This window comes from Myxocyprinus asiaticus, chromosome 48, assembly GCF_019703515.2.
Source record: "Myxocyprinus asiaticus isolate MX2 ecotype Aquarium Trade chromosome 48, UBuf_Myxa_2, whole genome shotgun sequence".
Taxonomy (NCBI): Eukaryota; Metazoa; Chordata; class Actinopteri; order Cypriniformes; family Catostomidae; genus Myxocyprinus; species Myxocyprinus asiaticus.
This window is the reverse complement of record NC_059391.1, coordinates 16,864,376-16,890,537: the sequence shown is the minus strand read 5'-3', so window position 1 is coordinate 16,890,537 and position 26,162 is coordinate 16,864,376. Positions and strand designations below refer to the sequence as shown.

The 26,162-nt window shown below is 40.1% G+C and overlaps 1 pseudogene; it reads right to left on the bottom strand.

Moving 5' to 3' along the window:
• On the bottom strand, positions 1-26,162 carry LOC127437348 (solute carrier family 23 member 1-like; annotated as a pseudogene).

Here is a 26,162-nt window from a genome sequence, read left to right as displayed (position 1 = left end):
TGATGAGATGCCTAATATTATCAGAAGAGCTGAAGCCCCGCATAAACCCCACCTGATCTATATGTATAAGAGATGTCATAACTTTACTTAATCGGTTAGGCAAAATTTTTGACAATATGTTAACGTCTTGCTGGATCAGGGAAATTGGACAATAACTCTTACACTCACTTGGATCTTTGTCTTTTTTAAGAATCAGATTGATCCGGACTTGTGTCATGGTTGGCGGAAGCTTTCCATTCTTTGTTGATTCCGTATACACTTCTAACAAAAGTGGGGCCAATTCTGTAGCATAAGATCTAAAAAACTAAGAGGCAAAGCCATCTGGCCCCGGTCTTGCCTGTAGGCAAGGCCTTAATTACCTCACCAAGCTCCTCTAAGGTTATCTCAGAATCAAGATAATTTTTTTGCTCAGTCATCAGTTTAGGGAGTTCTAATGGTTCCACAAAATTTCTAATATCTTCATCAGTAGACAAAGATGTGGAACTATAGAGATCAAGATAGAATTCTTTAAAAGCATTATTAATATCAATGGCTGAGGTAAAAGTTTCACCACCAGCAGAATTCACTGAGGGAATGGTAGAAAAAGACTCTCTCTGCTTTATATATCTAGTCAAAAGCTTCCCGGCTTTGTCCCCCAACTCAAAGTATGACTGTCTTGCCCTGAATAGCCAAAACACCACCTTCCACGACAAAATAGTATTATATCTGTATTTCAATTGGGTCAATTCTCTTAGGACATCAGACGACATTCGGCGCTTCAGCTCTGCCTCTGCACTTTTAATATTCCCTTCCAACTCCACAAGTTCTCGTGCTTTGGATTTTTTGATGAATGAGGCATACTGTATGATCTGACCCCTAAGAACCGCCTTAAGTGCCTCCCAAGCCACACCCACAGAGGATACTGAGGACCAGTTGGTCTCCATAAAACATTGATTTCAGCCTTTAAAATTTGTTGGAAATCAGGATTTTGTAAAAGGGATACATTAAAGTGCCAACTCTGAGTTCTTTTTCTACATATGTGGCAACACCTCAAAACTCACCAGGGCGTGATCTGAGACTAAGATGTTTCCAATTGAGCAATCAACAACAGATGAAATGAGGGACTTAGATATATACAAAAAAAAAATCTATTCTAGAATAAATCTTATGGGCTGATGAAAAGAATGTATAGTCCAAACCAGATGGGTTCAAAAGTCTCCAAATATCTGTAAGACCAAGATTTTTACACATCCTGTGAAGCATCAGTGTTGCACTAGGGTGCTTACACACTTTTGCTTCACTTTGATCAAGGACTGTGTCCATCAATAGATTAAACTCCTCGCTGGGAATCACAGGAACTGTGATTGACTAGTTTAATTCCTATCTCTCAGGTAGGTCCTTCAAGGTAGCCTGGAGAGGTGAGGTATCCAAGCCACATCAGCTACTTACTGGGGTACCTCATGGATCAGTGCTAGGGCCACTTCTCTTCTCTATATACACAACATCACTGGGACCCATCATTCAGGCACATAGTTTCTCTTACCACTGCTACGCTGATGACACGCAACTCTACTTGTCTTTCCAGCCCAACAACACCATAGTGACTGCTCAAATTTCTGCCTGCCTGGCAGACATCTCGGCCTGGATGAAGGAGCACAACCTGCAACTCAACCCAGCCAAGACTGAACTCCTTGTCCTTCCAGCCAACCCTGATGTTGAACATCACCGTGCAGCTGGGTGCAACTACAGTGACGCCTTCCAAATCAGTCAGAAATCTAGGGGTAACCATCAACAACAGACTAAATTTCACAGACCACATCTCAAAGACCGCAAGATCATGTAGATTTACACTCTACAATATCAGGAAGATAAAACCCTTCCTCTCTGAACATGCCACACAACTGCTTGTCCAGTCACTTGTCATAACTAGACTGGACTACTGTAATGCTCTCATTGCAGGCCTCCCTGCATGTGCAATTAGACCCCTCCAAATGATCCAGAATGCAGCAGCACGTCTGGTCTTTAATGAACCAAAGAGAGCACATGTTACACCACTCCTTGTCTCTCTCCACTGGCTACCAGTTGATGCACGTATCAAATTCAAGGCTCTGATGCTGGCATGCAGAACAGTCACTGAGTTTGCTCCAGCATACCTAAAATCATTTAAGCAGAGCTATGCACCCACTAGAAGCCTGCGGTCGGCTAAGGAACGTCGCCTTGTTGTACCAACACAAAGAGGCACCAAAACACTTTCCCGGACTTTCAGCTTCATCACACCACATTGGTGGAACGACCTTCCCAACTCCATCCGTGAAGCTGACTCACTCTCTATCTTCAAAAAATGACTAAAAACACATCTTTTCCATGAGCACTTAACCAGTCATAAATAAATAAAAAAAATATTTCCTGTTGCACTTTATTCTGTTTTGAATACTATTATGATGCTAGTGAAACTTTGTAATGCAGCACTTTTCATACCACTGTTTCCTTAAGATGATTCACTTATGTTTTCCTCTTTTGTAAGTTGCTTTGGATAAAAGCGTCTGCCAAATGAATAAATGTAAATCTAAATGTAAATGTAAAAGTCTCCTCCCAATATTATATCATGAGGGGTGCCGGCGGCTTGCAACATCCCTTTAAGATCTATAAAAAAGCCCTGATCATCAGTGTTAGATATTAGCCAAAATAAGACTTTGCCCCTGAATTTCTGCTAAAACAATAATGACTCTTTCTAATTTGTCTTTACTCTGTTTGAGACATTTGAATTGTAGATGTTTACTTATCAGTGTAATGACTCCCCTGCTCTTACTTGAGCCAGCACTAAAGAAGACATGTCCACCCCATATCTTCCCAAATTTTTCAGCTTCCTGCGGGGAAAGATGCGTTTCTTGAAGAAACACTATATAATATTTATTTCGTTTAAGAAAAGAAATAACTTTCCTTCTTTTTATGGGGTGCCCCAATCCATTCTCATTCCACGTGGAGAGAGACAATCCATTCATATTAACATTTGACATTTTGACTTATGAGAAAAAATAGATTGTGTGTCAAAAATACAACTATAAAGACCACATTCCAACATTAGCATAACAGTCAAACCCCGAACTTCCCCCCGAACCAAACAAACAGAAAAAAGAAAAATGTGCACATTAACCCCGCACACGACGGCGCCAACCGGTGTCCATCCCTCTAAACTCAAACAGTCCATGTACACATATGAGAACCCCTATGACAACTTTGCCGTCGGATTGCTCAAGTCCGGTGATTCTATACAAATTTTGTGAGACAGAATTACATAACAGAAAAAATCTATGAAACAAACTCCAGCCAATAGGCAGAATAAACACAAAGAACGTGTAGATTCATCCACATAACTCTCCCGAAGGTGTGTTCCTCCCCAAAACAAACTCCAGCCTCTAGTGGAACCAGCACACACACACACACACACACACACAAAAACAGGAATGTTTTTTCAGACAGTCAAAGGAATGTTCAATGAGCCGGCTGTTTCATGAGTGCAGCAGATGACCTAATCATTCCAATGTCCTGCAAAAAATATTCCACAAAACAAACTCCAGCCAATAGGAGGCATGCGCACTAAGAACGTGCAGATTCATCTACAAACTGTCCCGAAGGAGTGTTATTCCACAAAGCAAACTCCAGCTGCTTGGCGGACCAGCACAAAAAGAAACAAAAAAGGTGCCCAGTTTCCTCGGACGGTCAAGTGAATGTACAGTGAGTCAGGCTCACTTGGCTGCAAAGCGAGCGCCACACAATAACTTACTCACTCCATTAACTTTATGATGAACAATGCTTGTTGGGACAAGTAAATACTTTGTGGCCATCCTTAGCATTTATTCTCAATCTGGCAGGGAACTTCAGTGCAAAAGTGACCCTCTGACGATGCAAAAGTTTTTTGAAGGAGTGATATTCCACAAAACCAACTCCAGCCGCTAGGCAGAACCAGCACAAAAAGAAACAAAAAAGGCATCCAGTTTCCTCGGACGGTCAAGTGAATGTTCAGTGAGTCAGGCTCACTTGGCTGCAAAGCAAGCACCACACAATAACTTACCCACTCCATTGACTTTATGAAGGACAATGCTTGTTGGGGACAGGTAAATACTTTGTGGCCATCCTTAGCGTGTATTCTCAATCAGGCAGGGAACTTCAGTGCAAAAGCGACCCTCCGTCGATGCAAAGGTTTCTTGAAGGAGTGATATTCCACAAAACTAACTCCAGCCGCTAGGCAGAACCAGCACAAAAAGAAACAAAAAAGGCGCCCAGCTTCTTCGGATGGTCAAGTGAATGTTCAGTGAATGTTCAGCTCACCTGGCTGCAACGTGAGAATCACACCATGACTTACTCATTCCATTGACTTTATGAAGGACATGGCTTGCTGTGGGCATATAAATATTTTGCGGCCATCCTTAGTATCTATTCTCAATTTGGACGGGAACATCAGTGCAAAGGCGACCTTCTGTTGATGTAAGAGTTTCTTGCATTCCTTGAATCGATCACGTTTCTCTCGTCGAATTCGCAAAGTCTGGGAACAAGAAAATGTTGTGGTTCTTCCAAGAAAGCCTTCCTTTATCCCTCTGTATTTCTGTAATTGCTGATCTCCTGGGATTTTCACACACAACAGTCTCTAGAATTTACTCTGAATGGTGCCAAAAACAAAAAACATCCAGTGAGCGACAGTTCTGTGGATGGAATTGCCTTGATGATGAGAGAGGTCAACAGATAATGGCCAGACCGGTTCGAATTGACAAAGTGAAGCAAAGCAAAGTATCACTATTATAATCTCACATATTTATTATTATTATTAATGGTGCTTGTGAAGCAAAGCATCACTATTATAATCTCACAGACTTATTATTATTATTAGTGGTGCTTGTGAAGCAAAGCATCACTATTACAATCTCACTTATTATTATTATCAGTGGTGCTTGCAAAGCAAAGCATCACTATTATAATCTCACATACTTATTATTCTTCTTCCGTACACTATTTCGGACCCTAACTAGTCCCACACTGTTTGTCGTAGACCCACAAATGAGGTGTCAAAATGACCGGCCTATTTAGGACACCTGTTCTATGAACTTTCTAAGGGATGGGGGGTACGGTGCACCCCTGGGGGGCAAAAAAACGTCTCAAAAAGTCTCATAGGGTACTATGGGATGGGAGTTTTTTCCTACTATTTCCTACTATATGGGGTCATTTCACTCAGGCTACCAATCAGTCTTAAGTATCATCTTGGAAATGGTGTAGCCACGCCCTATCAACCATTTATGGCACCCTAGCAACCACCCCCATAGACTTCCATTCAAAATGGCTGAGTGTGATATCTTCGGATCAGAATGTCCTAGAGACATGAGAGTTGGCTTGTTTTAATTAGGTGAGCAATCAGTCTTCAAGTATCATCATGGAAACTACTTAGCCACGCCCTAGCAACCATTTGGAGCACCCTAGCAACCAAACCACATTGACTTCCATTCAAAATCGCTTAGATGGGTATCTCAGGATCAGAATGTCATAGAGACTTCACTGTTGGCTTGTTTGACTCAGAACAGCAAGCAGCCTTCTTAGTATCACACTGGCAACTTTCTAGCAACCACATGGGCTTACCTTAGCAACCAAGTAGCAAAACACATATCTCTGCACCAGAACATAGTAGAAACTTCCTATTTGGCTTGTTTGACTCAGTCTAGCAAGGAGCCTTTTAAGTATCACCCTGGTAACACTCACATTTTCTAGTTAGTGGTGCTTGCGAAGCAAAGCATCACTATTATAATCTCACATACTTATTATTAGTGGTGCTTGTGAAGCAAAGAATCACTATTATAATCTCACATACTTATTATTATTGTTAGTGGTGCTTGCAAAGCAAATCATCACTATTATAATCTCACATACTTATTAGTGGTGCTTGCGAAGCAAAGCTTATTATTCTTCCATACACTTTTTTGGCACCTAATTCATCCCGCATTGTTTGCCATAGGCCCACAAATGAGGTGTCAAATCAACTGGCCTATTTACGACACCTGCGCTATGACTTTTTTAAGGGATGGGGGTACGTGCACCCCTGTACACATGTGCACATATCTCTGCACCAGAACATCGTAGACACTTCTGGGTTGACTTGTTTGACTCAGTCTATCAAGGAGCCTTGTTAAGTATCACCTTGGTAACTGCCTAGCAACCAGATGGGGTTATCCTAGCAACCAAGTAACAAAACACATATCTCTGCACCAGAACATCATAGAGAATTCCGGGTTGGGTCATTTGACTCAGGCTAACAAGGAACCTTTTGAGTAACACCCTGGTAACTGTCTAGCAACCAGATGGGGTTATCCTAGCAACCAAGTAACAAAACACAAATCTCTGCATCAGTATATCATAGAGATTTCCTGGTTGAATCATTTACTCAGGCTAGCAAGGAGCCTTTTGAGTATCACCCTGGTAACTGAGTAGCAACCAAATGCGCTCACCCTAGCAACCAAGTAAAAAACACACCTATCTATCTATCTATCTATCTATCTATCTATCTACCTATCTATCTATCTGTCTGTCTGTCTATAAACTTTCAGACTAGGCTTTTTCAAGCCAACCTAAAGTTTGTCTAAAAACTTTTCAATCTAGTTTTTATATAAATTTTTTCTGTTAAATTTGTTTGTGATTTCTGATACATTTTTGACAGCTAAAATAACTTTTTAGATTATGTCTTTTGAATAACTGTTACTGAAACATAATAAACATGTTGTCCTTAAATCATCAGTCTCACAGTGTTGTCTTTGAAAACTGCAACATTACAAAAAATAAAACAAAAAATAGGTATCGGCGGATACCAAAAAGAAAGTATTGAAACTCATACTCTGTATCCAAAAGATGGTATCAGGATATCCCTACTGCTGTCTGTACCTTAAACTTTACAAGGGAAAATGTTTTACTAATAAAACGAGAAGCACTCTAATCTCATTAGTATTTTAAATCAGACGACAACTTATACTTTGAACACATAATAGGTAAATATAGTCATGCCCTCTTGAAAAGCTTACATTTGAGACATGTCCTTTTTACACAACTCAGCTTGTTCAAACTTCATCACAAGGCACACATTTCTTGTTTTGGCACTTCTCAGTTATGCTGTGGCAGACAGTTTTATCCAAAGCGACTTCCAGTGCATTCAAGCAATAAATTTTATCAGTACATGCATTCCCTGGAAATCGAACTGTGACCTTAGTACTGCTACAGCCATGCTCTACCAGTTGAGCTACAGGAACATAGTCAGTTCAATCAGGTTTTAAACAATATTTCCAGTAGTACATCACAAATGCAGACTTTCCACAATTCATCACTGTTAATGAGTAGGGCAGGAGAATCCGTGGCATTAGGGTGAGGGATGGCACTCACTTCTGGGCATCTCCATTTGAGCAGGGCGAGAATAGCCAAGGTGTGGGTGATGAAAGTAAAAGTTTCCCCTTGAAGAATTGGCATTCTGAGAGGACATAAAACGATGATTATTTTCCTCTTGGCCTTTCCTTTTATTTATTAAACTGGTTAAATCATAAAAAAAAAAACATTGGCAGTAGTAATAGAAAACATTGTAATAAGCCTTTCATTGCATTGAGCAGCTCAAATGATTCAAGCTCAAATGATTCAAAGCCTTATGTCCCAACTGGAAAGACCAGTTTAAACCAGCATTATGTTCCTTGGTGGTCTAGGCGTGTTTATGCTGGTTAGAGCCGGTTTTGTGATGGTCTAGCATAGCTATGCTGTTCACCAGAAAAACTGATTGACCAGCATGGACTTTCTGTCATAGCTGGTTAACCCAGGAAATCTTGCTGGTTAAGCTTGTTTAGAAGTCTGGAGGAAATACCAGCACACTAGCTGGGGACCAGTGTCCAAAACACAACATACACTGGTGGCCAGCTATGCTGGTCTCAGCAGGGGTTTGCCCCATTTCCTAAAAGACCCCATGAAATCAAAATTAGAGGTTGTGGCTTTTAGTCCACATTAGCTTTGAAGACATCTACATGCTAGAGTGTACTCCTAAAAGTTAACAAAATTTACTTTTAGCAGATACATAAATGTAATATTTACAAGGTGAAGTCACTAAACAGTTGTGCCACTATTATATATTATATTATAAATCAATGTTACTAGATATATTATTTATTTCCTCCTTTCTATGTAAATGAAGTTCTAAACGAAAGTTTGGGAGGAGCCTGATCATTCAGACCTGTCAATCACGCCACTAGCATATATAGCATGTATAAGCAGCCTCTTACCATAGCCCCGGGACAATTCTTCTGGCATCCCACGTCCTCCCCAACTCCAACTTATTCTCCAATATCCTAATCTTCCTTACTCCATTTTGAAGCAAGGGGTTTCCGGACCTCAAATTTAATCTCGATCTCGAGCCCCTCCATCCGAGACAGCAAGCCAGATTAGTTTACCAATAAAAACAAAGGGCTGGACGGGCAGACGAACTAGTGAAATTAGGCTCATTATCCACTTTCTACTTGTACGTGAAAGTGTCTGCAGATTCTTACTGGAAGCCTATTTTCATTTTAAATAAATCAAAATGTGAAAATGTATATTATTTTTTGTGTTTTACTCGCAATTTGGCTGTTCATGAGTAAAATAACATGGCACTTGAAGGGTCATGAAACACAAAAACACATTTTAACTGATACGAATAATTCACACTATCAACATACCTATTTAGAAGAAGATTACTCTCCTAATGTGAGAGTTTCTAAAAGTATGGACATTTTATCCAGGGCTTGTTTAACAAATGTGGTCTTACTCCAGCAATTTCGGCATCACAAACACCATCCATGTGAAGTAACAAATCAGACCAGTTATATTTGTGAATCAATGTCACAAAAAAAAAAAAAAAAAAAAAAAAAAAACTCTCAAAAAGTTAATTGCAAATGGACACATATAATTGTTTGAATTCCAGTAAAAAGCCATTTGTGAAACTAAAACTACTGTGCTAATGAAGTCGGTTTGGCATTTATGTGTGGATAAGATTGTGAATCCAAAATGGTGTGTATTAGTTTGATGCACAAAATGCACAAATCCTTTCCAGAGACATAGTGACAAATGGTTATATGACACACAGAGATAATTCTAATAATAACTAAAATGGGTTATTTTAGGATATTAAGAAACCATTTCATCTTCAGTGTAATTATAGCCAACTGGCAAGTAGCTAGTATCAGGTCTGTGTGTGCAATTCCACAACCTTCCCCCTCTCCTCCCCCTCTATTCCAGACTCAAAGGCTTACCGTATGTTTGTTAGAAGTAGGCTGATTTTGGAGGAAAAATTTAAAAAAGAAGAATTAGGGGGAATTATCAGAAATTTTATTATGTAATCTAGATTACATGTAATCTGTTACTACCCAGCACTGGTTACAGATTTATATCATTATCTACTTCAAGTTGTCATGAAAGCAAACAACTGTACAAGTGGAACATGGAATTATTTATTCCAACACTTATAATGGCTGTTGTTCCCCATCTGGATTACTCATTTTGGTAGTTTTTTCATAGCTTCATATGGAGACCGGAACCAAAAACAGTCCAGCAACAATCACAATCAAAATCAGAATGGCGGCGCCCAGTGGTTGGTCAAGAAAACCGTGGACAGATTGAGCCTTATTCACAAAACTTCACACTATTTGTATGGTGCAATTAAAGGGTTAATCATCCCAGAATAAAAATTCTGTTGTCATTCATAGTACTCACCCTCAAATCATTCTAAATCTGTATATGACTGTCTGTCTTTCATGTAACACAAAAGGAGTTGTTAGACAGAATGAGAGCCTCAGTCACCATTCACTTTCATTGCTTTATTTTACATGAGGCTAACATTCTGCCTATCATTATCTTTTTCTGTTCTACAGAAGAAAAATAGTCATACGGGTTTGGAACAATTGAGGGTGAGTAAATGATGAACGATGGGTGAGCTATCGTTTTAATGTCGCAGTATTACTACCCACTGAAAGCAGACAGTAGAATTTCCTTTTAAAGAGTGTATGAGAATTGAGAAATGTTTGTGTAAATCATGAATTTCTTTACTGATAAAATTGAAATAATCAGAAATAAAATTGGAATTATACAATCATCTGTCACAGTACCTCAGAAAACAGTCTCATAATTTTCCTCACGTGCAACTTCAATCCTTCGCTGTCATAGTTCATGAAGAGCTAACAAAACTTATCGAAACATCAAAAGCCACAACATGTTTGTTAGATCCAATACCAACCAAACTCTTAAAAGAAGTATTCCCAGTAATCTCAGAACCTCTTCTTAATATTATTAACTCCTCGCTATCCTTAGGACATGTCCCAAGAAACTTTAAAATGGCAGTTATCAAACTGCTTATTAAGAAGCCACAACTTGATCCTAGAGAACTGGCTAATTATAGACCAATTTCAAATCTCCCGTTTATGTCGAAAATTCTAGAAAAGGTAGTATCCTCCCAAATATGTTCATTTCTACAGAGAAATAGTATATATGAACAATTTCAGTCAGGATTTAGGCCTCATCACAGTACAGAGACTGCACTGATCAGAGTTACAAATGACTTGCTCTCATCATCTGATCGCGGCTGAATTTCACTTCTAGTGCTTTTAGATCTTAGTGCTGCATTCGACACGATAGATCACAACATTCTCTTGAATAGGCTGGAGAATTGTGTTGGCATTTTTGGAGTTGCATTAGCATAGTTTAGGTCCTATTTAGCAGACCGCTACCACTTTATCTATGTAAATGAGGAATTGTCAAAGCAAACAAAAGTAAAGTATGGAGTGCCACAGGGATCAGTTTTAGGGCCTCTGCTTTTCTCCTTGTATATGCTTCCCCTGGGAGATATTATTAGGAATCGTGAAATAAGTTTCCACTGTTATGCCGACGATACCCAACTTTATATTTCTTCAAAACCTGATAAGATTTCACAATTCTCCAAATTAGCAGAGTGTATCAATGAAATAAATGATTGGATGGCCAGAAATTTCCTTCTACTCAATTCCGACAAAATAGAGGTACTAATTATTGGACCAAAAACCTCTAAAAATAAGCCGATAAAATATAATTTGACTCCCGATGAATGTACTGTTACATCATCTTCAACAGTGAAGAACTTAGGTGTTATTTTTAATACCAGTCTGTCCTTTGAAAATCAAATTACCAATGTTTGTAGAACAGCATTCTTCCACCTAAGAAATATTGCTAAATTACGACACATGCTCTCTGTTGCTGATGCCGAAAAACTAATTCATGCGTTCATGACCTCAAGATTAGATTATTGCAATACATTACTGGGAGGATGTCCGGCAAGTTCGATAAATAAACTTCAATTGGTTAAAAATGTAGCAGCCAGAGTGCTGACGAGAACCAAGAAATATGATCATATTAGCCCCCTTTTATCATCGTTACATTGGCTACCTGTTAAATTTCGTATTAATTTTAAAATTCTATTAACTCCATACAAAGCTTTGAATGGTTTAGCTCCGCAGAACTTAAGTGACCTTCTACCATGCTATATTCCATCACGTTCATTACGATAGCAAAATTCTGGCCTGTTAATAGTTCCTAAAATATCAAAATCTACAAAAGGAGGTAGATCCTTTTCATATTTGGATCCTAAACTATGGAATAGTCTCCCTAACGCTGTTCTAGATGCAGACACACTCGCTCAGTTTAAGCCTAGACTAAAGACTCATCTATTTAGCCAGGCATACACCTAATTTATCCTTCAACTCACAATTAAGCCGCTTTAGTTAGGTCTGCCGGAACCAGAAATAGTGATCATGATCTATAACTCTGCAATAAATTGAATGGCATCTATGCTAATATTATTTTATTTGTTTCCCTGTCTCAACCTCGTGACTCCTATCCTGAGGTCACCAGAACCGGCCAAATCCAGCTCCGTTCCTGCTTGGTGTTGGACTCCACTGCTATGTGTCGCTGTGTGATGATGACTAATAGCAGCCGGTGCTAGCCAAACATCACTTCAGTCTATTATGATGGAATTCAGAGGATGAACTGATGCCAACTCCAACCATAAGACATGGGATACTTCATATGCCATAGCCTGAACCTTGGACTTAGGATAGAATTCACCGAAATTACTGGCCAGGTTGAACTGCGATGCACCTAACTGATCTCTGCCTGCATCACCTCGGTCTGATGATGGACTACACCCTTGAAATGGAATCCATAGACTATCAATTAATTGCCAACAAAACCCTTCATCAGCCAACTAACAAGGACAATTGCATCTATGTGAACTTCTGCAGTTAATCCGGGATGGACTTCAAAGACATTAGTCATTAATCTTACAGTTCATACAAAATCTTTTTTTAAACACTGACCCTTAACACTTACTTAGTTTAATAATTTTAAACCATGACTTGCACTATACATAAGTAATATTGGCATTTTATTCATGATGTTAGCCAGAAGGGATCTGGCTCCCACAGTGAGTCTGGTTTCTCCCAAGGTTATTTCTCTCCATTATCCAACATCTTATGGAGTTTTGTGTTCCTTGCCACAGTCGCCTTCGGCTTGCTCACTGGGGTTATAAATACAATTATTATTTAATTACATATTTTTAAAACAATTCACAATCATATTTTATCAAACTACACAATGAAGACTCTAAAACATTATAGTTATTACAGATTTATCTTTTGCTAATGCCTGATCTTCTGTAAAGCTGCTTTGAAACGATGTGTGTTGTGAAAGGCGCTATACAAATAAAAATGACTTGATTTGACTATTGGAGTCATGCTGCACAATCCCGACAGAGTATGGCAGATTGCGTGGTTCTACTGCATACTCCTCAACCTAGCTATCAGAACCCACCTGAAAGTTTGAGAATTGCACTGTGCAAACTGAGTTCTGCACAGATGTTGTTGCTGTTTTTGCATTGTTGTACTAAAGCAGTATGGAGAGGGGTTTGGATAGGAAGGACACGGGAGCCGGTTTCACAGTCCAAGTAAGTCAACTTTTAATACAATTGCTTTTCAGCTTCACAACAAAGTACTGGCTTTTCAACTTCACAACAAAGTATTGGCTTTTCAGCTTCACAACAAAGTATTGGCTTTTCAGCTTCACAGCTAAACACTTTACAGAACACACACAGCGTTTCTGGTCTCTCCATCTGTCTGTTGCTCCGATGGCCTTTTAAAGCCCGTCTCCATCATCGCTGAAATGAGACACAGGTGCTTACTGTTAACAATCACCAGGTGATGGCCCTTACCGCTTCCTCTCTCCCCAGTGACAGACACACGACCATGTCCCACTCCACATACCCCCACCGCCCGACTCAGGCCACTTTAAATTTGAAGGGCTGAAGTGCCAGGTACTAATGAGTGATCCGCACGTTGCTATCTTTCATGCGGTGGAGCCACTGAAGCAGGACGTGATCCAAGCAGAGGATGAAGGCCTGCCCCAGCAGGTAATAGCGGAGGGTTAGGACTGCCCACTTGATGGCAAGGCACTCTTTCTCAATCATGCTGTACTTAGTCTCCCTCAAAGAGAGCTTGCGACTAATGTACAGTACGGGCCACTCCACCCCCTCCACCTTCTGCGAGAGCACGGCTTCCAACCCCCTCTCTGATGCATCTGTCTGCAAAATGTAGGGGAGAGAGAATTTAGGAGCATGTAGAAGCGATCCACCACAGAGTGCAGATTTCACTCTCATAAAAGCCTGTTGGCACACCTCCGTCCACTGCACCAGATCTGGTGCCCCCTTTTTAGTGAGATCAGTCAAGGGGCTGGTGACATCAGAGAAACTAGGCACAAACCTTCGGTAGTAGCCAGCCAGCCCATAAACTGTCTCACCTCCTTTTTGGTCTTGGTCTACCTGCCCATGATCCAAGTGGAAGCCCAGATACCGTACTTCCACCCATCCAATTGTGCACTTTTTCAGGTTTGCTGTGAGTCCCGCCCACCTAAGCGACCTCAGGACGGCTCTCAGATGCTGCATATGCCTCTTATCCGTGAGGTGCTGGAACGTGGCGGGAGCCCCGAACAAACCGAATGGAAGAGTGACGAATTGGTGTAATCCGAATGGTGTGGAAATGTCATTTTTTTTCTCGGGATAATGAAGTTAAGGGGATCTGCCAATTTCCCTTTGTTAAATCCAGTGTCAAATAAAATTGAGCCGCACCCAACCGATCGAGCAGTTCGTCAATATGGGGCATTGGGCATGCGTCAAATTTAGACACCACGTTGACGTTCCGGTAATTTACACAGAACTGGACTGACCCGTCACTCTTAGGTACAAGAACAACCAGGCTGGCCCAGTTGCTGTGCGATTCTTCTATTACCCCCATCTCGAGCATTGCCTCTAACTCATCCCAAATCACTTTTTTCTTATGTTCGGGCAAGCGGTACGGCCAACTATGCACTACCACTCCCGGTGGTGTCTCGATATGGTGTTGTATGAGGTTAGTATGACCGGGAAGAGGCGAGAACACATCTGCAAATTCCTTTTGCAATTTGGCCACCCTCGCGAGCTGGGATGGTGAGAGGTGGTCTTCACAAGGGAGAATGGATCGGTTTTGAACTACACCTCTGGCCCGAGCTCCGCCCTCTCCGGAAACTACCATCGCCATGGACACGGGGACTGCCTCTCCCCATAATTTAAGGAGGTTGAGGTGGTAAATTTGACGTGCTCCGCCTCTATCTGTTCGTTTAACCTCATAATCGAGATCCCCAACTCACCGTGTAACCTCAAAGGGCCCTTGCATGAGTAATTTTGAGCACGATGTGGGGAGTAATACAAGTACTTTGTCTCCCGGTGCAAATTCCCATAGCTGAACACCCCTATTATAGAGCCGGTTTTGTGTCTCTTGAGCTTGGAGCAAATTTTGCTGTGACAACTGACCTAGTGTGTGTAGCTTTGGTCAAAGATCAAGGACATATTGAATTTCATTTTTGCTTTGGGAATGTCCTTTCTCCCACACCTCCCGTATGACATCAAGCACCCCGCGGGGCCGACGTCCATACAGGAGCTGCATGCTGAGATGTTGCATAAAGGCACTGCTTCCGGATATCATGTTGCATAATCCACCAGGACAAATACAAACCGAAGGGGGCCTCGATCAATGGTAATGGGTGCAATGGTGCTCCTGGGGTGGCTGGTGGATTCACTAACTGACATTCACGGCATGCTGCACACCATCTGTGTACATCCCCGTGAATGCCGGCCAATAAAAGCGGGCCATTAAACGGTGCAGTGTTCTCTCTTGTCCTAAGTGACCCGCCATTGGATTATGTGAGCCACCTGGAAAAGTGTTTCCCGATGGCTCCTCGGGACTAACAACTGGGTTGTATTTTCATGGGTTTGAGTGTCCTGCGTCACTCGATACAACCGGTCTCTAATAATTGAAAAATACGGATTTGTGAGGGCGATGTCAGGCTGGAGCTGCTGACCATCGATTACACTCACTTGGTCAAACGTGTACCTAAGGGTTTCATCACGCAACTGCTCTAGAGGGAAATCCCCCTCCGGGAACCCCCTCAGGGCGGGAGTGCCGGAGGATTCCCCTCCTGCATCATCCTGTTGCTGAGCAAATGCGGACGGCCCCTGCTCTGCATCCCCAGCCATTGCGTCACACATCACTCACCGAGACTTCAGTTTGCAGGACCCATCCACACACAATGCTTTTAATAATCTTTTAAACCCTGGCCAATTGGTCCCCAAAGTTAGTGGATGGGTGAGACGGGAATTAACTGCGGCCTCCACTCTATGCTTTACGCCCCGAAATTGAATGACAGTAGTCACTACCGGATATTTGTGAACATCCCCATGCACACACCTCACATCACCTTGTGTTTTGCATCCAAAGCCCTGTCATGAACCAAACCGTGGTGAATCGAGGTTTGATTACAACCAGGGCTTAATATGTACGCCCCTTAATCTTTACCGGTATACGGTACGTCCCTGCTCGATCAGGGGCAGTCTGTGGTGTGTCGGGGACCCGAATCCATGTCTCCACCTCCCTTATTGGACTCCAGTCTTGGACGTGTCTCGGCTCCCCATTTCCAGGAGGAGGAGTAGAAGCAAGACGGAGAGGTAGAGAGAGAGAACTGGACTGCTTGCCAGCTTCCGGGTAGGCAGCCATGTGGGCTTCGGCTAGCCAGCTCTGTAATGTTCAGTTTCAGGCCACAGATGATGCTTGGACCACTCAACATGTTTGGCAGACATGGGATAATGATAATCAGTACACAGATTCAGAATTTTAGAATATAATGTTTTTTTTTAACATGGTTGGCAGTGATTTGATGATGCTGACCCTTACTTTTAATCAGAATTATATATTCAGCTTTATAGAAAATCAGCTGTTATGTCTCAAAAACATGAATAACCAACACATCTGGACACATGAAAACAATTTGATGAAAACAAATGTGACTATCAATAGCTTGGTATTACTTAAAATTTCACAACTTAGTCCAACTGTGCACATATGTGGACATACATTTTTAGGAAAGTTTTTGCACTAGAATTACTTTTTTTTTTTTTTTTTTTTTTTTGCTTGTTTCTTAGGTGCTACTTGTTACAAATAAAAGGAGAAATGGAAAATGCACATAGCAGTCATACAGGGGTCTCATGAGGGTAATCAACATCCCTTCTAATCACTTACCAAGTAGCCATTCATTGTTCATGGCTGTTTTTTTTCTGCTTCACTAGGAAATACATCAAACACTGGACAAAAAAAATGTGCTTGTCAAGAGATTTCACAGGGTCTTTAAAACATGATTTAATCTACACAGTATGTGGTTAGAGATATTGGCACATTAAGAAACAGTGGTACCAACAAACAGAACCTGGTCCCGACTGTGGTCTGTAGTACAGTTCACATACCTGATATGAAGAAGATGGTGGAGATGAGCTGGATCTTGGCAGCACCTCTTTTCCTTGATGCACAATGGCTCGGCAAGGATGAGAGGACTTGCCAAGATGCCCCCAAATGCCAGTATATAATGCTGTATGAGGCGACAGAGATTGGAATGAAGGGATAACACGGATGGCACTAGGCTTAGGTTGATTGCAAACGCCCTCTGGATATGAGGGCGAGACATAAGAGAAGACAAATGATCAGAAAAAATGTAGCAAATCTTAATGTGGCCTGACTGAGCCAGGGAGACTTCAGAGAAATGGAAGACAGATGTTGGCCTATCTGTTGTGAATTGATAGCCCCTTTTTTACTCTGTGCAGGAAGCTTCATAAATTTGTCAGGCTAAAAAAGTAAAAATTGGAGCATGAGCATGGCAGTTTTGACAAGCGATTACGGTGTGGATACAGGGATGATGCTCCAGAGAAAATTTACGCAGCAGGAGCGAGGGGGAATAAATTAGGAAATTCACACCATTTTAAAATTCCTGTTGTTTTATAGTTTTTTGGCTATTCGGTTTTATGCCCTCCCAGTGTCTTTTCCCAAAAGCAAAGTACAATGGGCAAAACAGTTTTAAATTGAACATCATTTCATAACCCTAAAGGGATGTGTATTAGTGTAAAAATTTCAGTAATAAAAGCAGAAAAGAGACGGGGGCTTGGAGAGAGTCCTCACTGACATGAAATACCAGGTCTCTCCCTGCCTTTTCCTCCCCTCTGTGTTGCCGGAGAGATGAAAGTGAGCATACCGGAGGAGTGAGGCTTCTTCTCTGTACTCCTCTTCACTCTCCAAACATCTTCTTTCCTCACGTCGATGCGAGTCCCTCATGTACCTTCCTGCCCTTTCTCTCCTCCCTCTCCCCCCTCCCAGTTCGCTTTGATCTATCTGTCATGCGGACGTGTAAGTGGAACATTTTGACTCATGTTCTGCTCAGCCCCAACATCAGATGTGAATAATAGATAATAATATGCCTCAGTGTGGCAGTAAAGCCTTGAGTGCTCATACTAACAGTGATTAAATTGCTGGAGGTCACCAAGTCGATTTGCAAAGACATGGCAAACTGAAGTCATTAATTTTCAATGGGATTTGGCATTTTGAAGGGACATAAGTGACAGAGATGTTGGCAGTGTGATGTGGGTGTGTCCAGCGGTGTAACAAAGTACAACATTTTTTACGTTTGTGCAAATGAGCAGTGACAGAATTGTTTTAAAAAATGATGCTTGGCAAAAATGTGGTTAAAATCTTGGGCAGATTGAGTTTAATTCACGCAATGATAACCTTGTTTATAATGCATTATGCACTGCTGCAATTTATCTACAAATGTAACATATATTGTATACGCCCAATTCGCAATCAGATTTTACATAACGTTGGGGCGACCAGCAGTGTGACGAACCATCACTGTACTGTCGGTTGCTATTAAGTGTTTGTACTTGACTGCTGAATCCTTTAACTTCACATTACCAAAGGTCTCTGTTGCTCATGTTCTTTACACCATATCTACACTGCAAGCAAGCGTGGTGGTGAATCAGAATGCTCCCAATATAAATAACAAAGCTGTCTACACTGCAAGCAAACATGACCACACGACCAATCAGAATACTCCCATTATGATCAACAAACTTCAATGAAGCTGTGTATTCTCAACATTCTCAACTATTCTTCATTAGCACCCTTTATTTAGGCACAACATACAAATATGCAGTTTTTACAGTATTGGCAAATTTGCATATACTGTATGAAAATATTCACACAACTTCAACTGAGTATGAAATTTTACAATTTTGGTTTGTAAATGTCAGTTTTAATGGTTTGAAACTTTCATGTTCTCAGCCAATAATTTGCCACACAAAACAATAGTGCACAAACCATGTTCATTCTTGTTTAGAACCACTGTTTTACACTGCAAGTAAGTCAACCACCAACCAATAACCACGTAGAACTTTGAATCAATAAAGATATCTATACTGCAAGCAAGCGCCTGGTATGAGGGTACTATCGCACAGTTTCACATGATTGTTTGAGCCCACAGTTCTGTGCAAACTGTCTGTGTGCAGAGTTCTCCCATTATAATCAATATTGCTCACTTACAGTGTACAGTAGATGAGGTGTTCACTTTTAGTTTTACACTCTAATCTTGAAAAACGCATCAGAAAAAGCTAATACATAAGGTCAAAGGTTAAATGACATTAGGCTGGCTGAGTATTTCAACAATGCATGGGTGATGTAGCACAATGCTACCTCTGTACACCCATGAAAGATGGGGCATGTTATAAAATAAGTAGATTTGCGAGACGTGACAAATTGACAGTAGGTGATGCAGGGCAGCATCACGGGGGATTAAGGGTTTAAATCTTATCTTAAGTCACTCTGATCATGCATTGAACAGCAGAGCTGGATGGGATAGTCACAATCCCACCCAACTTATTACTTGCCCACTTTTTCTTTGCCTGGCACAAGGAGAACACTACCCTCAAGCTGTCAGTTCAACACTAAATGCCATTAAAGTTCCACTGGGTTAAAAGTTCAGTTCAGGAGAGACTGGTCCACTTAGAAGGAAATGTGTGCATATCCTGTAAGACATTTCACATATTGTGGGGGTTTAGCCGTGTGTCTCTGAACAAGACTAACTGGAGATTGGTTGCATGTAAAACTATTGTCTCTCACCTGAAAACCCAGAAGCATGCAGAGGTACCAGGTTGGCCGATCATTCATAGAGTAGATAAGATTGCCTTCGGGCCTTTGGTCCAGACCTTCTTTTAAACTGTCAGTACAGGGCTCAGCAATGACAGTCTTTTTAGGGCTACGGCTGCCATCTGAAATCTGTGGATAGCAAATCCACATAGGCGGTAAAGCAGTTGTTTGGTACAGGGGCCACATCGGGCTTCAAAGGAATAATTCACACAAAAATGAAAATTCTCTTATCATTTACTCACCCTTATGCCATCCTGGATGTGTATGACTTTCTTAAGCAGAACACAAATTAATTTTGGAGTGTCAACATTTTGGCATCCATGCACTTGCATTGTATGGACCTACAGAGCTGAAATGTTCTTCTAAAAATCTTAATATGTGTTCTAAAGAAAGAAAGTCATAGACAGATGGCATGAGGGTGAGTAAATTATAAGAGAATTTTCATTTTTGAGTGAAATATTTCTTTAAGTTGCACATGGGGGGCCACATTGTCCTCCTTTTGAGATACAATGTTCCACATTGATTTAGTTCTTGTATCTTTTAAGCCCAGAAATAGTTCTGTTCTCATTCTAATGCATGATGCACAATCTTCTGAAGTTTGTGACTGGTGGAATGTTCTGCCTGAAGTATTGCTCTACAAAGGTTAATACTTTTCTATCAGGCATTAGAAAAAACATGATAAAGATTTGATTAATAGCCTTTATATGACATATGCCTACTAGACAGTGCTCAATTCAGTTACATGTACACTTCAAGTCCAACATTTTGATGCAAATAAATTTTTTGTCCCATTGTTTACATTCACTTTAGACCAAACCGACTGAGTTTACATTAATGCCTCACCAAGACGGGCATTGGCGGAATTATAAAGTGTCTTTGGCTGTTTAGGTGCGTACCCACATTAGTGCACAAACTGCGTGCAACAGCACGCAGCTACAGACGCCAGGAAATAAAAAGTACTTTAATATTTTATCTAGATCAACCAACCAGTGGTTGTCTTGTTATCGCGATCGATGTAATGAACACCCCTGGTCTAAATGCAGAACAAAGTCTAAGTATAGAAAATTACTCAAAAGTTTATCATCGATATCGCGGACATCTCTCTTTTTTCAGATAAACATCAAGATTGTTTTATCGCCTTAATCTCTCACTAGGGATGCACCGATCGGTATTGGCTCCGATACTAACGTTTTTAAACGGATCGGGTATCGGTCTGATGAGCCCGATCCAAATCTGATACTGTGTGTTAGTCATGTTCGTTACTGTCAAGCTCAAAAAATGACATAAAAGAACCATTAAAACACAATTAAAGTAGTTCATATGACTCGTGCATTTTATTCAAAGCCACTTGAAGATGTGCGATAGCTCTGTGAATCACAAAAGGCTGTGTTTAATAAATATATAAAATGCATGCTCAACTCCAGCGCGTTATTGAATGGAGCTGCTCTGTTTACACACACCCGCGGCTATTTTTAGCCTTCACGCTGTGCGCAATATTTGAGCGCTACTCACAAACAGCATCTCAGATGTAGATGCTCAACAGTTCGGTTCCCTTAGAATGGCACTGCAGGTGCTTTTTTTTATTTTTTTTACCAGAATTCGAATAAGAAGCTAATTAAACTACTGTGAACTTTCCTACAAACAGACACATACAGGACACCCTGGAGAGTTCAGAATGTCAAAATAAAAGCATGAGGGTTTAAAAGTTAAAAGGTGTCACGGAGAGACTCACGGAGGCAGAGATCTGAACTCAAAAGCAGGGTTTATTGAACAGATGATTGAAACAGTGATGTAAACATTGTGAGTAAATCCAGTTGAGTAGAGTGGCAAACAGCAGGTGAGTAATATCCAGAAAGGGTATAGACACGATGAACAGATAACTCACAACAGTCTTATGATACTTGCAGGCAATAATGAAGACACAGGTATGTTTGACATAGAAGAAATGTTTGGCATCTATCAATGAGAACAGACAAAGTGTGTGTGTGAAAATGGGGTATATCGGAATCGGATCGGAAGAGAAACAGTGGTATCGATGCATCCCTATCTCTCACATCAACCCAATAATCTCAGTGATAAATAGCTAATTTACAGGCTACATTATAGACACACAGAATCTAGTAAGCAGAAATATGAAATTAACCTCGATATGTTTCTTCAAATTATAGGCAGGATTAATGCTGATATCCGTCTTGAGCAAGTTAAACTCACATGACACAATCATGCAATTGGCCTTTTTCACTGCGAAAAGCCCTTTCAGGTGCGGCCCTGATGTTCAGGTGTTGAACTGTGCTTGAGGCATCCTCCACAGCTGACGCCAGATCTACAGCTGCCGTTCAAGTTTTTTACGTGTGATTTGATTTGAAGGGAGTCACGAGACTCTCCCTAGCCAATCACGTTGATAGATAAAAATAAAATCAGGACAGGGAAGTAGCAAACACTGACGGTGGGAAAATAGTGCAGTAAAAGTATAGTTACAGCACATAAAATGTTTACAATTTTAAACTACTTAAAAAAAGTACAATTCCGTGGAAAAACTACTTAATTACATTAACGTGAGTATTTGTAAGTCATTACTTTACACCCCTGGCAACTAGTTGTTAGCTACGTGTACAATGAGACACACACTGCACTGCACACGCGTGTGTCTCGTGTATTTCACTCACGGAAACAGAGAAATGAGCTGTGTGTCATCCAAAGATTCAGCCGCTGTCTTCCACAGACCAGATTAGACTTTGTTGTTCAGATGTACAATTAAAGTCATACTCATGTCCAAATGAATTAACAGGAATGCTTTAACGTGTCATTTTGCCAAACATATTACCTGCCTATCTAGTCACTTTGATAACAGTTCTTTAGAAGCATCTGACTAAGGTAAGGAAATACTTAAATAAAAACTTTGTTATCTGCAGAAGGTGTTTGAATGTGAGGGTAAACTGGAATTTATGTCTATGTCCTTCATAGTCCATCCCACCAGGTGGAAAGGAATGTCACTTCCCTTTGGAGAACAATAATCACACTTAATGCATCTTAAGAAACACCATGTTTATATGAGCAATTTTGATCCTGGCCCTTGACACCAAGCGGCTTTTCTAAATAGTACATACTGCTACCTACTGGTGCCTACTGACACTGCAGGCATTAAGGCCTCAAAACCCTTGATGTTGTCCAGTCTGCTTTCCCAAGAAGATTATCGTGTGTGTGTTTGTGTGTGTGTGTGTGTGTGTGTGTGTGTGTGTCCTTATAATCCAATCAGCTCTTGTTCCCCACTATGCTCAGAAAGAGAACAGCAGCAAGCTAAAAAAAAAAAAAATCTGCTTCTGTTTCTGGCACAGTTGATGACATATTTGCCAGGTGTCCAGTGGTCACTTTTAAGACATCAAATCAGCCATGCAGAGTATGAATTCTGTTTGTTGATGTTGTCGTTGAACGTTCTGCTAAAAGTAAACAGATTTAATGGTCTAGTAAAATGTGTTTTTAGGATGTGGAGATCGAACTATTGGCTCACAGAGAGGTTACACTCGTCTAAAAATAGCTCCTGCGACTCACGCTTCCTACCGCCTCCTAGTGGTCGTCTGCGGGTTTTTGTCCTCTGATCATTTGGCCTCAGTTCTAGCTGACTCATGGGTTGATCTAACTGAGTAAACTTTGCATGGACTCAAGACCCAAAACACCCCTACTGGCTTCGCCTCGATGAATAACAGGTAATTTTATTAGAGAATACAATATTTGTTGCAAATCACTCCTTAACTCACAATATACCAGATAGTCATACATTATGTAGAGCTACTCAAAACACATTATATCACAATGAAAAAGGCTATATGTAGTCGCTAATTCTGGACCTGTATCTGCATTACTGTTATCCATTAATCGGTTAATTATTGTATTAAACTACACAGCAAGTTTGCAGATATGATGGTAAATTAGCTGTTATGTTTAATCAATGTTTATAGTGTGATTAATATTTAAGATTTCAGTTAGGTGATTCAAGACATGAAATTCCACCAGTGTAGGGTAATTTCTCAAAAAGGCAATCCACTACAAATGTATTATACATAAATAATATTATTTTACAAATATGTGCATCTTAAGTAATGTACTTTTAGAAATTAGATTACAGTAACTAATTACTTTGTAATCTGATTACACCAAACACTGAATTCCACATACATGATGAGAACTGATCCCTAATATAACTTAGTATCTCTGAAATATTTACTATGGTGTATATTTTACATGTAAGGAGGTAAATATAAAAAGGATGAAGTTAGAAATGTATCTTTTTATCCGAAACCAAAATAAGAGGATGTACCATAGTTTGCCCTGCAGCCATTTCAGCTTTTAAAATCTGTTTCTGTCTATTAATTATACTGGCCTTGTCTTTTAAAACCACTTCCTCCACATCAATTGTGACAACATTATGACTAGCAAGACCTAAAATTATTCATTTATTTGTTATGCTATATTTTATGAAATCTAATGTTATCTTTTGTGGATGAGGCACCTGATTCCATAGTCATATTTGTGCTTAAATGTGAATATTAAAGATGATCAACACTATTTATTTTATATCTGTTGCAATTTTATTGTATTATTGGGGATTGCAAGCACTTTCAGTAAATACACATGTAAATATCACTCTTACATCACATTAGAATCAGATGCCCTTGCCATTTTTAAAAATAGACTTTCATATGCAGTTTCATCACATATTTATTTAGTTGCAGTTTATTTTGTGTTTGGTAGCGGTAATGTCTTTTAATAATGCATAATGTGGTGGTATCAAGAATGTGACAAACTTATATCCCAACAAGCAAAGCATTCATGTGGGTCTCTCAAGACTGCAAGTTATATCATAATAACTTTTCGGATTACTCAAGTTGGTGTTGTGTAATTTAATAATGACAAGATTGCTACGATGATTTGAAAATTATCCTCAAAAGTTTGGAATCCATTTGGTGTCTAAGGACAGGTACAACAATGGTTACATTCAACTTTGTTGTTCATTAAGCAAAACCACCAACATATTAACCTCTGCCACATAATCCACCACATGGTTCTTGAAAACAATCTACACTTGCATTGCTTCAAATTAAAAAATGCAACAATAATGCATGTTTTCATTCATTACCTTGTACATTTCATGTCTAGAAGTGCCAGCGTATACCCCGTGTATTAAAGTAAGGATTGTGTAGTTGGATAAAGCCTTTGTTTGATTTAATTATTTCAGTAAGAGTTTTATATCTCAATAACTCACTGACTAAAAACTAAAAAAACAACAACAAGCCAATGGACCATGAAAGAGATTTACATAAAATACATATGATTAAATCAAACAACAAGCAATTCATAAGAACACTTTTTTTCCTCAGGATTTAGAAGAAATCTTGATAGCTGTTTTTGTTAAGAGGATTACTTTGCACAGCACTTACTTCGAAAGTGGAATCTGTGGCACCCTGGTTTCTTAGCACAATGCCTACTTTTTTGTACTGTGGGGTGAGATGTATAGCTGACCTGTGGATTTGGGAGGTGAGGCAGCAACACTTTGAGAAGTTCAGAGAGAGAGAATGGTCTTTGCGACAGGCTGGTCAAGCTGGTCGTCAAGGAAACATGAGCCTTGAACTTAGCATTTGTGTAATCGGTAGCCTGACTGCGATCTGTTGCAGGGTTTTGGAGTCATGTGCCCGCCTAAGGACTGTCGCAACGTCCACTGAGAGGGTTGAGAGACCCTCATGCATGTTAAAGTAACCCTGACTAAACACACGGTGGACCGGGGGGTGTGCTGTGTCAAATGGGACAGGAAGTATGGCATGCTTACTAGATCAGAGAAAATCCAAGATCTGTGTTCAAAGCCCACAAAGTCTGAAGGTCTGTGCTGAGTTTGCTGGATGTAGCTTAAAGGTTTAGGAGGAGTTAGTGTTAGAAATGTTGGTCTTGGTTTAGGGATTTTAAAAAAGCAAACCGTAACCAAATTTGTAGAATAACTGTATGTTGGCCTTCTCAATCCAACATATTTAGATGATTACAAGGATTGGCCATTTATTTTTTTTTTTTTTTATTTTTTTAAGGCATTCTTTTTAGAACTGTACCATCTCACAACATTACATTTCTTAAATCAATAACTTCAAATGTTTTTTTTTTTTTCAACTTCTGTCATTGTTATAGGGATTTTTTGTAAAATAGTCAATTGTCATTTTTGGTCAGAAATTTTAGCATTATTACTTTTCACTTTGTGATATGGTTTAGTCAGCTCTCAATAAAGATACATTTTTTTCTTTAAAAAAAGAGTTTGCTCTTACTGCTTTTCCCTGTTAAATTTAAATGGTTCCTGCATTATAGTCTGTTATTTTGTGAGATCAGCATTTCATGAACTATCACTTTAATAATGTCAGCTTAATTGTTAGCCCATATTCTTTAAATGCTCTTTCTCTTTAATGTTTATAATTGATTACCATTGTGTCAGGGTCCCTCTGGGCAGCTTTCTGTAAAATGTCTTGTCATTACGGCTTTGTATTTCTCTGTTGGACTGATATGTGAAAGATTTAACTGACATCTTTCTGACGCCAT